This window comes from Struthio camelus, chromosome 7 (assembly GCF_040807025.1).
Source record: "Struthio camelus isolate bStrCam1 chromosome 7, bStrCam1.hap1, whole genome shotgun sequence".
Taxonomy (NCBI): Eukaryota; Metazoa; Chordata; class Aves; order Struthioniformes; family Struthionidae; genus Struthio; species Struthio camelus.
In genome coordinates, this window is record NC_090948.1 from 9942670 (window position 1) to 9956227 (window position 13558).

Consider the following 13558-nt stretch of genomic DNA (forward strand, 5'->3'; position numbering starts at 1 on the left):
GAGGAAGTTCTGTTGGATTGAACTGGGGATGTTTGCTGATGGAGCAATTTCTTTATTTTAGTTTGTTTTTTCTTTACTGAAGAAAGAGTGAACCACCTTCCTTGCCTGGTGTTTTTTATGAACAGTGGACTTTGCTATGTGGCTGAACAGCGTGTGCATGCATGCACGTGTTTCTTCCCTGAGCTGAATTTCTTAATAAGAGGGGGGGCATAGCTCAGTGGGATTAAAGATACTTCAGCTGTTATCCAGCTCTGACTTCATGTGCATTTTTGTGAGAGCTGCTTCACTGCTTTGTTTTGCCGTTTATTTTTTAAGTAAAGATTATGACAGTATATTATTGCTGCGATCTAGTTTATGTATATTCTTAAAGAGTTCCTTTGTAAAAGGAGGTGACATAAAAGTTCAAAGTATTGTTAATTTTTGCTTTGACTGAAAAGCTGATAACTGATCTGTTTTAGGGTGCTGTTGAGAGCAGGTTTTTGGGGAATTTATCCTGAGGAGACATAGTTGTACAGCCTGTGACTTACTGACTAAGCACACCTACAAGCTTTTGGCCCTCCTAGGACTGTCACTTCTGTTTGTTTTTGCATAGAGAGGCAGGTTGCAGGATGTTGAGCAGCTATTGCTGGCAAGCAGTGCTTTTTCCCTGCTCAAAGGTGCTGCAGGTATGACTGTGTGTATAGTGCAGAAGGCCAACATGTAGCAACCTGCAAGGAGTTACTAAGAAATGAGTTTCGAAGCACCTTGCTTCTAAACACCAAAAAAACAGTCAGCGGAGTTTTGGTGGTAAGTTACAAAAAATGATGCAAAGGGGATACTCCTTGCATCCAAGAGGCCTGCAAATCCTAATTCACTTATTAATTATTTCTCTTTTTTAATATCAGAATTTTAGAAAAAGCGAGGGGGCAAGGGGGGGGAAGAGGTGTAATTAAAATATATATTAAAAATATATTTAAAAGATGTATTTAGCTTTCTTAGTAACTCAGGTGTGAGTAGTTGCTGTGCTTGCTTACTCTGTTCTGCTTGGGAAGGTAAATAAGCCCTTAAGGAACTCATCTGACTTCAGGGGTTAGAACTGGCAGAAATAAAACTTTATTTTTTCTTTATATTGTCTAATCAAAAGCTTACTGCTTAAAAATTAACATCTTACACAGATCTATCTTTATCAATCTGGAACTTGAAAAATGTGCAGGTGTGCATATTAAAGCTCTGTACATTTAGTTAGGAAATGTTTCACTTTACCTTTAAAAAAACCCCCTTCTATTAACTGTTTATAATAGCAAAAAAACACATATTTTTCTGTTGCTAATTAGCTTTTTTAGACCCAAGACATAACATAATATTGAGCAGGATACAACAATCCAGCTTTTGTTGTTTCTTTTAATGTGTGCTGAATTAGATGTGCAAAATTACTTTTTCTGCCTTATTTTCATAATATTTTCTTCTTTTAATTCCATTTCAGATTGATTGAATTAATATAAATTTATCTCCAGACAAGTATAAGATGTTAGTATTCAGTTAAAATCAGATGTTTCTACACTGTTGTGATGTGGGAAGCCGCCGAACTATTACATGAACATACTGAATGAAGATTTGTCCAAGGCCAGTGGGGATTCATTATAGTGAGATTAAACTGAATGTCTTGTTCTTTGTTCCTGAACACTCACACTGAGGATGGGGGAAGCCTTCGTTATACTTCTACCTGCTTTGCCTAGAGCAGATGAACTCTTGGGTTGAGATGGAAATCTGTTCTCACTGTTGGGTCCTAGTAGATAAGCTCCTGACTGACACACTGATAAAGGGCAAGAGAGAATGATTGCCTTTCACTGCTGCCGAGGATATTTGAATTTTCTCCTTCCTAGCATTAGGAAGAAATTGAGGGTCTAGCCATTTTGAAATATAATATACACAGATACTCTTTGTGATGCTTGTTTGTCATTTCATTAAAGTGAGTAATGAAAACACTTTTTTTTTTTACTTTTGTTTTTAATTTGGTTTAATGTGCTATTTTTTACACTGTAGAATAATGATTTGCTGCTTTCTTTTGTCAGATGTCTATTTTGAGTCTAAAGGTCAGGCCTTATTTTGGTGACAATCCTGTAAGAAGCTGGAGAACTGAAATTTTTGACTTCTTCAGAGTTGATTAATTGACTCTAGGAAAATACTGGGAGGGTCTGGATTCCAGAGAAAGCATAAATATGGAAAAAAAACCCAGTCAAACAGAAAATCACTACAAAATAATGGATTAGCTTGTAACTCATTCATAGTTAAAAATGAAATAATTGGAAGCTGCTAACTAGTTTCAGTCTGAAAATATGCACAACATATGTTTATAACGTAAGATTTTTACTGATAAATCCTGTGGTAGTCAGCACCTGTTTTAACTGATTCATCTGAAAATGCTGCTCGTTGATGCTAGAAGTTCATCAGTCAGTTTTCATGAGCACAACCTGGCAGGCTGGCTGGCTTGCCTACTATTTTTTCTTTTTTTCTTTTTTTTTTTTTTGCTATTGTTAATTACACAATTATTCCTAAAACATATCAGGGAGCACTCCTACTGAAATATTAGAAGACCCTTAGAGAATGTAAATACTAGAAGGCATGATGAAGCTGAACTTGGAAAGTTTGTACATTAAAAACGAATTTTTTTTGTCATTGATCTGTGTCAGTGGTAAACCTGTATGTTGAACAAGTACCACAGTGATAACCATAGCACAAATAAAAGAAATTTAAACGTTTGTCCTAGATTTAAAGGAGTGTTTGCACTTTAAAAAAGAAAAAAAATCCTTATCTGTACTAGTCGTCGTTGCTTACGCTCAATGTAAAAACTGCAGAATCAAAGCTCTCACTGTGAAGTGAATAACTGCATAGATTCAGCATTTAACAATCTTAAGTACCAGGAAGTATAGAGACTCTGTGATGATGACTGAGGATGCAGCAGGAGCAGATTACCTCTCAAAGATGGTAAGGGCTATCTTAACGTTAAATTATGTTTTAGCTCTAGATTACTTCTTTAAAAAAAAAAAAAAAAAAAAAGTCCTTTTGTTTAAAATTCACCTTCTGGAACAGCTACTTTTTCACTAACCCTGGACTCATGTGACCTTAACTGGCAAAAAGAAATAGCCTTGCTAGATGGCATCTGGTTCAGGAGGAGACAGGATAAGATCAAGAATTTATTGCTGAAGAAATATTGTTATAAATCATTGTTGCATACATAATAAGGTAAATATCAAACAAGCAGACTGCACATTGATCTTGGATTTCTCAGTAGCTCTTCCAGTTGACTCATTCTCCCTCCCCATAGCTTATCACTAGGATGACTTTCCTAGTATTGTAAGACCTTGTTTCCTATCTTTTATTCCAAAATTAAAAACTTGCTAGCGGCTGAATGCCCTCCACTTCCACTGCTGCATCAAGGTTCTTGATTAAATGCCATCTTTGAATAACTCTCATAGTATCTGATGGGCACAGCTGCTCAACATTCTACCTGTTAGGGAGATATAGTAAGATAAGGCCTGTTTTATGTTGAGCACCACAGGTAAAGAACAAACCAGCTGTATCTGTCTTCAAGTCAAGGGCATGTTTCCCCGTTTTAGTCTCCTGTCAGCTTTGGAAGTTTTGTGTGTTTCTATGATTGTTGCTTTTTCTGTTGGTGGTAGTTCACAAAGCTTATTTGAGTAAAAATTCCTCTCGACTATCAAGAAAAAACAAACTTACATTATCATCTCTGCAAAGTAAGGCCATGGAATACCCAAGAGGACTAGAATCTCCATTTGCCAAATGCTAGTAGTTTTTTGTGTATGTTATACGTAGAACCATGTCATGAACTGACTCAAAATAATATCCCTGAGTCTTTCCTCTGTTCCATCAATGTGTCCGAGACATAGAAGTGTTCAAGCCTTATCTTTGCCTGTGCAGAACATGACGCCTGTGTAAGCACAAGCTAGTAGTGAAGACATCATTTTGCTTAACGGGCGCTCTTCTGGTTTATAATATGGCTCTCAATCACTTGTATGTGTGCGCACTGCTGATGTGTTAGCCAGAGGATAGTGCTGACCATGAAAGGAAGGATTCAGCGGTGTTGTAGGATTTATTTAATTACAAAACAAAGATTAGCCAACACAGCATATTTAAAGCTGCTTTTAGTAGGAATGTTGGCACTGATGAACTGATCTGATGTCACTTCTGGCATCCTGTAGCAGTGCCATACTTTCCACTACATTGAAAGGCAACCTCCTATTCTTAGTTTTGTTTTTGACAGACATTGACAAAAAGTTTGTGCTAGCTTCTGTTAGGTACTTAAATTAGTGCTTGGAGCACAGAAAAAGAATCTATTTTGGGGCTTCACTGGAGCTAGGAGGGGCAGTAAGACTGCAAATGTTATCCCTTTAGGGTTATGCCACGCTCCAAGAATGGCTACCGTGTTGGAGACAATGAGGGTTTGATGCACCAACAGAAACTTAACTCTTTTTAAGATCATGTGTGCTGGTTCTCTACATCTGCAGTAGAAGATCCACTGTGATGAGAGAATGCGGAATGTTAAACTAAGATGTTTAGCAAGTTCTACAATGAAATGAGAGTTTTTCAAAATTCTAATATAATTCCTTTTTCAGTGTTGAATAAAGTTGCTGTGTACATTTCCGTAATCATGTGACTTGTCAGAAGAGAGAGTACAATAATATCCAGTTTATTTTAACACAGAACAAGGGGAGTAGTGCTTTCTCTGATGTCATGCTTATAGCGCATCACACTTTAAAAATGTACAAGGAATAAATATGAGGATTGAAAGAGCAACGAGCTTTCAACTTTGATCTCTCTCCTTCCGAACTTATTTCTATCGCAGGTACTATGAAGTCTCCACTGTGAGCAGAATATCACAAAGTATTTCTTCTCTCAGCTGGGGAGAAAAATGTCCAAGTTCAGAAAAGGAAAACTGAAGAAAAAAGTCTGATTAAAGGAATGACATTTATCTTGCATGTCTGTGTTCAGTTGATGCCACCTTTGTGATTGTCTGAAAAAGCAAGATGAATGTGAAACACGATGGGGTGCTATTTTAATGAACCATCTTTAGCTCTTGGGGCTGGTAGCTAACAGAATTGAGTTCCAATTTTTGAATTTATTTTGATTTGTTATTCTTTAAGTGGGTCTTTGCAGGCTTTAACTGTTAGATAATAATGACCAAGAGTAAATAGAAGAAAAATAAACATTTTCTTTACTATAAATGTTTTTCCAAAGTAAGTATTTGCACCTCAAATTTTGCACCTGCTTAGATAAAAGACAGCACAACATTGTTGATGGATAGAAAAAAATTAGTTTCATGCTGAATATCTGAAGGAATGCCAGCTTTGCCATGATCCTTTTGCTAATTATTCTCTAGGGCTGCTTAGACATCTATTCAACTTCAAGTATCATGCAAAGCCCTATGAAAATTGTGGGTTTATTTATGAGCCTTGTGATAGGCAAGCACTTGAATTGTATTGTTGAGTCAGTTGTTCAATCATAGAAACTCTTTGAGCTGCAGCAATTTTTGTATTTGTATTTTATATAGCTGTGACCGTATCCTGCCTACAAAATTTCATCAGTTGTCAGCAATTACAGTTGTTTCTTTTCCATTAATAAGTACAATGGATTGCTTTTGCTGTAAGAATATATGGTGCAGTATTCTTGACAATACAGCTCAATAGATTAGTCTTTAATTGTGCTGCCAGGAAATAAAATGCTGAGCCACCTCATCTTGTAATAATCCAATAGACTGATCCATTAATGCGCACACTGACGTTTTGTGCCTGAAAATAGGTGAGGGCGGAGATATTCTTTTGCCAGACTAGTCTGATATATACTTTTGAACTCATAAAAAGTAAGGTAAATATCCTTTGGTTGAATCACACTTATTGCCATAGCCTGACCAACTGTGCGCTCTTCTAGTCACAGCAACCAGACTACTAGTGATTTTGCTATTTGGGGCAAAAGAATTTAACTGTGATTAAAAACGGAATTCCTGGATCAGAGATGACATACAAAATCAGTTACATTTGCTTTATCCGGTGACATGATTCTCAAGGGAAAATGAGTACTTTTAGGGTTAAATAATGGCCACAGTCTTTTAGAAAATCATTTAAAAAATTACTGAAATTGGAAGATAATTAAAATCAAGGAGAAACACTCAGCTATGCTTTGTGTAACCTCCTTTTTAACGCTGACTAGTGACTTGCTAGTATTTTTTTAACTGGTAGTTTTATAGTTCCCATTATCCTAGAATATGAATACTTCAGTCTTTAATATACTTACAGTTACGTTACATGGCCTTTGATAATTAAAAAGGATAAAGTCAGCATTGCAGGTGCAGCGTCACAGAAACAACACTTCATTTTTGGGTAATGGCAGCAGGCAGTGAGGAAACTGCATAGTAGTAAGTGGAGTGGAAACCTCAACAAAAAAATCGCTGTAGGCATAGGTGTGAAAAAACATCATGGACTCTTAAAATTTGGTCAGGGCAACTGTGTGATCTTTGTTATGGTTAAGGGATGGCTGTATCCAGAATTCATTGCAGTTTTGCATGAAAGAAGAGGATGAAATCATTTAGCTTCTTTCCTTTGATGGACCCGGCTTCAGTTCTCAGTTTTTGTTTTTTCCAAGTTTCATAGAACTGCAATGTAGAATGAATAAGTATTTTGTTACGTGTTAGTGAAATCGCAGTTTTACAAAGAGGTTTGTTTGTTGCTTTTAAATAAGCAATAATAACTGCTTTTTAAAAACAGTTTATGTTTATTTATTTGTAGTATTGTTAATACAAGTGGATTATCTGATATAGAAACACTGTAGTTATGAAACTGATTTAAATCATTCTTTCATATCTGATGAATGTGTAGCTGATCTCTGACAGTGGCCAATACCTGATGCTTGGGAAGGATATTTTAAGACCCGCAAAGGCAATAGACAGTACTATGCTAACTGACATTTTTTTTTTTTTCCCAACATCATGTAAATATTTCATTTGGTACTTGATTTTCTGTGTACTGTTTGAACCCAGCTAATAATTGCACATGATGGAAGATGGCTGTTGATCTCTCTGCTGTCCCACAGAAAAAGGTGATTATCTCTAATCTCAAGCATATTGTTTTGGTATTTTTGTATGTTTGCTCTTAAGATGTACTGCTTCACTGAGGGATAAACTTGGTGGATGCTGGGGTTTAGAGAAGTGAGTCAGATTCAGTTTCTGAAAGTACGGCAAAGGGAAAAGCATTCCTAAGAGTTTATTTTGCTGCCTGTCCAGCTTTACAATGCTCTACAAAGCTGGTCTTTTGTTATCAAAGGCTCATGTGCCGTGAAAGTTATCATACATATTTGATAACAGGAAGCTGAACACAATGCTTTAATTCAGCTGAAAGATTTTGCAAATGTCATCAGTTGGGAAAGGAAGTTGTCACTATATGGTCTACAGTTAAATCCAGAGATAGAAATTTGATAGTGTTCTCTTCTGTGTTTTCTTTTGGTAACAAATTGTACAGAAGAAATATTGGGAAAAGCAATGTTACATGTGTTTTGGAGTGCACACCAAGAAAAAAATCAATAAATTCACTTGCTGATTTCTGAATTAGCTTAACAAAATGTAACATAGTTTGTAAATATAGAAAACTGACATCCCATTTGCTCTGTGCGACCTTGGGAGATCCCAAGATGTCTTTTCAAAGAGTTAATGTTTGATGCAATGTAAGGTGATACAAACATGGCTCCATCCTCTTCAGACTTCAAACTTCTTCAGTTTCTTGACTGTTCTTCAGTACTGTTTTGCATGTGAGTATGCTGCAAAGAAAGGTGTTTCTAATGTAAGTTGGCTAACTGATTAGCTAAATATCAGTTATAATAGCAGTGAAGACAAAATCTTGATTAAACAGCTGAATAACAAGCTTGTAGGAGTGGCTAGTGCTAAACTGGGTTGCTCAGCTGAGTTATAACACAAATTATTTTCTCTCTGATATCACTTTAAGCTAAGTTAGCCCTTTTCAATAAGCCATTCTTAGCCAATCTCCCTCTTTTTGGTAGTATAGAGTCACCCTTTGTCTGTGGGCTGTATGTTTCTTCTATCGTAGACAGTTGTATAGGTTATCTTACACAAAGTTTACTTTTCATAAGCTTGGACATGTCACGGAGTTCCTGCTACCTAAGGAGTGCCATCAACACTACCATAAAAAGCCAAGAAAGATCTGTAAAAGTGTTGCTTTGTTTTTTGTTGTGTGGACTGAAGCCAATAAACCAACTTGGTAAAGATCAATGGGCTGTTGGGCTTACTGCTTCCTCTGTCTCCATAATGTAGGAACCCCCTATGCTGGAGAGCTTTTTTGTGGTGCTTTTTGTGGATGTTTTTCTTTTTAAGATTTGCCTTTAATCCGGTTTTGAAAACAAAGGTGGAAAGTACAAATTCAGAAAACTTACCTACAATAAGTAATCAGGAAACAAAAATCACTAGCAGAGCACAGATGCCTCTTGAAATGACTGTCAAGTGAAACAGCTTTGGAAACGTGAATAATTTACTGTGGTTGTTAAAACTGGAATTACATATTTTAGCTGGCTTCTTGTTAATATGGGTTTGGTTAACTCACGTTACAGAGTTCAAAAACCTGAATATATACTGTAAAAATCTGTTCTGAAACTATACCTTGCTAACAGTGTAGGGAGAGTTTGAGACAGTTGTCATTGAGTACAAAATAAAGGTAAATGTAGACATCCTAATTGAATATCATTAAGATACCATGCATTCTTCTGGGGTTTTTTTTCCTCCTTACTCCAGATAATTTGTATGATTCCCTAAAGCGTGTATCACCTACTCCTTTACTCTACTGATGTCCACAGGTGTTGTCAAATATTGGTCTTTTCCTACTTGACTTCTTACTTGTCACCTAGACAGTTGCAAATTGTTGATTGTTTCTTTATATACCATTGAATAACTCTTTGTACTGATAACTGAATTCGGTTTCCTAACAGTATAATAACTGTTCCAGAAGCGGCTTCACAATTTCTAACATGTGACATACAACTTAATGTAACGAAAAATGAGGTAGTGTAGTAAAACCTTCAGATCAGAAAATCTAGTTCTAGAGCGTGGAGAGCAAGAATTTGGAGAATTGAACAGGTTATTCTTGTTGCCATTTCTCTAAACAGCTAAGTTATCTGTGTACTACATTTATGTTCATGACACAGCTCCAGCGTTGCTCAGAAGCTGTAGAATTCATATCTGTATGGATTCTTGAGAGTTTTTAGCACCATAAAAGATAGCAATGCCCCGAGTGCTTTCTTAGATGTATCTTTTGCTTTTATAGACAAGAAGTTGTTGGAAGTTGCATTAAATATAAACAGCTTGGCTTTTTGATCTGTTGTGCATAAAATTTGCATCTAGATGTACTGACATGGATCTTTTTCTAAAGTTGCTCCTGAGTAATAACAGCGCTTAGTATGGGCATCGGCAGTCATTATACAACTATTAAATATTTTTTCATGAATGGATGTGATCTTGGTGAAGAAGCAGCAAGCACTGAGAGAAGGAGAACGAACACTGTGGTGTGCATATTTGTTATGAGGAACTCCTATTCTTCACTTGTAACGATCACCTGAGACAAGAGCATCTACCCAAAGGCATTCTGTAATTATTCAGCTGGAGTTCTTCTGGTTCTTCTGGTTAGCTTAGTCTGTTCTTCTTCTGGTTAGCTTAGTCTGTTCTTCTTCTGGTTAGCTTAGTCTGATACCACTGTGCCTTTGTGAGAAGTGACAGGTACATGTGGCCTTCCATAGCTTTTGACCCAGAGGAGGACTGCTGAGTCAGTTCTCATTTATCTTCTTCCCAGCTTTTGATCATTCCTGTTATTGTTGAGATCAGCCCCCTTCCCCACACTTGCCAGTGGAAGCAGCAAGGATTCGGAGTGTGTTCTTTGCAAATTCACACAGTGGGTTGCTGTTTCAGTTTCTCTTTGCCTGCACGTTTGGCAAGCCGGGATACCAATAAGGTTAAATTAGATTCATGCTCCAGTGGGTAAGCTGACACACAATATTTTTTCCTGTTGTTCAAGGCTGTGGTACCTTAGTTCTTTTGAAATACTTTTTGCTACAAAGTGCCAGAAAATAAGATGATGCTATTACCTGGGCTCTTTTTTGTTTTTAAGCCCCAGAAAATATGTAACATTTAGGATTGGGGTATGGTAATATATGAGGGACTGAAAGTCCTTGTATAGCAGTGGACATGTCTGCTTTCTGGAGTGTAACACCTTTCCATAATGACGGTAATTTTGCTCCTGGGCTTGAGCTGGGTGAATATGTTAAATGTTTCAATGAGCTGAACGTCAGCCCAACTATATTTTCTGTTGTGCAGCAAGAGAATGAATCCTGTTGCAATTTGAAAATATTGCCCATAAACTATTGGATTATAATAACCTGAGATACTTTTTAAGGACTAAAACATAATTACTTCAAAAGCCACAAAGTAGCTTTGTACTACTGCTTTTTAGAGCTCAGCAGATTTTATGTAGTGCCTGAATTATTAATGGAGATGAACTGGAAGAGAAAGCTCTATAGTCTTATTATCTCTCTCAAGCAAGCAGGAGCTGATTGACTTTGCAGAGACACGCAGTTTCTTCTGAAGAAATGAGTGAACAGGTACCTGCTCAGGAATCCTACGGTGAGAACGGTCTGTGTCAGTATGCTCAGAAGATGACTGCCTGTTTTGGACGCTTAGGTAAAGGAATTTAAAGGTTTGCATATGAGAGGCATGAAATGAGAAGGTATTTTTGAAAAATGCAGGATTAATTCTGATGTGCAAAAGTGAGCTATGATTTAAGTGTGCTTTTTAATTTCCATTATATTGATGAGCTGTTTCTTCCAGTGTACAATAAATAGCAAAATATTTTTGTACTTCACCCAGCAGTCTTGAGTAAGTAAATTGTATATGGCAAAAGTGAAAAACAAAGTTGTGTATATCAGACATGTATAGAATCATTTTACCCTAACTAGAAGGTTTTTGTTTCTTTAGGTGTGAGAATTTGATTTTTAGAACGACCTTTCTGCTCTCTCTTGCTGTTTTGTTTATTTATGTTTTAGAATCACTTGGATAATTATATTTCTCAGTATTATGGGTGTAGTCCTTCCTCATTTTCCGTCTTTATGAAGGGTTTTTCTTTTTTTATCCTCGCTATCTGGGATAACTCTTATATGGGAGAAGAAGATAATCCTGTCATCTTGGATAGCTCTATGAAATATTATTTGGGGCTGTCTAACTATGCAGTAAATGTGCTATCCTCTGAAGTGGTATGAGGAGGGAGAAGGAAAATTTGATTTGATTTTAATTTGTTTTCTGTTTGTTCAATTTATTGATTTTTTTTTTTCAATACCAGAATAAAATTACACTAAAAGGCATCTGCAGAAAATTGCATAAGCAATTAAAGACAGCATTATTAGTGCACTATACATATCTCTTGTTGACATGAGAACAAAATGCTCATGTCTTTTATGAGCTAAAGGGCCAGTTTAATGTTGCTGGAGAGGGTGAAGGGAGATTTCTTCTGTTACAATTTTAGGCCTTGGTGTCTAATCTTTGCTGTTACTCAGTGTGTGCTATTCTGTTGTGTAATTTGTTGATTCCACAGTAAAGTTTTGTTGTTACTTCTTGTTCTAGTAGCACTAGTATAGAAGAGTCTATTCCTGGCTGTATACAAAACATATATGTACTTTACCATCTTGGTAGTTGGTTGGTTTGATGAATTCAAAAGGACCTGAACATGAAATAGCTTTGAGACAGATGAAAATATTTGTAGTTAAAATACATGTAAAAGCAGTAATGAGATCTCATATCCAGTCCATTGTGAATCTACCAGTATGGAAAGTGGTAACACTTGAAAATGCATATGAATGCCATGTGTTCTGTAAAGACGGAGGCACCCAGTACTGACTGCTCAGATTAGGCAGGGCTTAGAGTCTGTGGTGATTCAAACATATTGTGTTACTTGGCAGACACTGAGAAAATTTCCTCAGTGCTGCTTCTGGGTTGGGCAGGCTGGATTCCTCAGAGCATTTTTCAAGAAGCATAAGGACAGGCTGCTCCAGGTAGGAAAACCTTTTTTTTTTTTTTTTTTTTAAAAACAAAACTAACTCCAAACCACCCCCTGCTCTTGTATTTCCTGCCTCTTTCTTTTCTCTTCAGCAAGCATATTAGAAATCATCCTTTTCCATTTGATGGGGTGCTTGATTTAAGTGGTCAGAGATTGCCACTGTCTTTTTGATTCTGGCTAATGCTAATGCTTGGTAACTGTTCATTGTACAAGGCCACCTCAGACCCCATCCTTTATGTTGCACACAGGGATATGACTCTTAGAGCCAACTGCTCTAAACAGCCCTTAGTCTAACTCGGGAAACCCCTGTGATGCTTTCTGGGCTTGTTTTGCTCACTTCTACTTCTTGTCCTCTTCTATTACTTATTGACAGGATGGAGGCTCTTAAAGATATACCTTGTATTTAAAAACACTAACAAAAAAATCATACTGCTTTGCATTACAAGCAGTAGCTAGTATCTGGCCCTTGAAATTGTCATTATCAGACAATGACAGCAATAGCCAGGGCTGGAAACGGGCATCAACACAGCAGACTCCCTCAGAGCAAGGTGGCGTTATTTAAAAAAAATTATAAAACAGGATGCTTATGTGGTGACACGTTACAAGTCATGAAAGGCATGTCTAAATTGAGCCACTTCACAACAATCCTGTGAGTCTTAGTGGTGGAAAGAGACTGGATTACACTTCATTTTTTGAAATAAAATTAACCCTTCTACAGCAGTCACAGCCCGACTCTGCTCCTGTGGTGGAGCTAACGTGGGAAAAGGGCACTGACCTCTCTGCTTCCTTTCAAGTTAGTAGCGGGGGCAGCTCTCTCTGCTGAAGTCTTGCCTAGCAAGTGCAGAAACAGACCCCCTGCAAAGGTAAAAGCAGGTTCAGCCTCTTGTACCTCTGCCCTGCCCCTTCACCTGTGTCCCCTCGTTGCAACTCTCCTGAAGTCATTCAGGAGTTAAATGTGCAGGCACAAACTGCAGTATCTGATTAAGGGAGTTAATAGAGGTTTCATACTGCTATTATGGTGTGTGATTATGTGGGGAAAGACTGCAGCTTCTTCATCTTACTCGTTTAGTACTTTCTACATTAGCTGGTGGTAACTGCTGCCTGGATGAACATAGCTGGAAGGTTGGAATCAGCATGGCTAGAAGAGAAATCTGTGTGTCAGTCTCAAATCTGTGAATTTGAACTGATGAATGTCTCTCCTGCTAGGGTTTAGGTAGACAAGCTGTAGCAAACCGTGTTGCAACAGTTCAAGAAGTTACTGGCACAGCTTGCCGTTCCGCATTCTGAGCATTAACTTCAGCACAGTTAACTTTAGATCATGTGTGCTTTTGCCTCACCTACTTCAAAGGGCAAAGTCTAGTGTCTTAGCTTGTAGTGCTGGTGAAGTTGGTGCTGCTGTCGTCAGATGTTCTGTAGCCTGTCAACATCCTTTACAGATTATCCAGCAATAAATGACACTGTTATAC

At 37.3% G+C, this 13558-nt stretch overlaps 1 protein-coding gene across 9 annotated transcripts in view; it reads left to right on the forward strand.

Moving 5' to 3' along the window:
• Positions 1-13558, forward strand: part of ABLIM1 (actin binding LIM protein 1) — a 234607-nt gene that overhangs the window by 64344 nt on the left and 156705 nt on the right. The window lies entirely within an intron of this gene.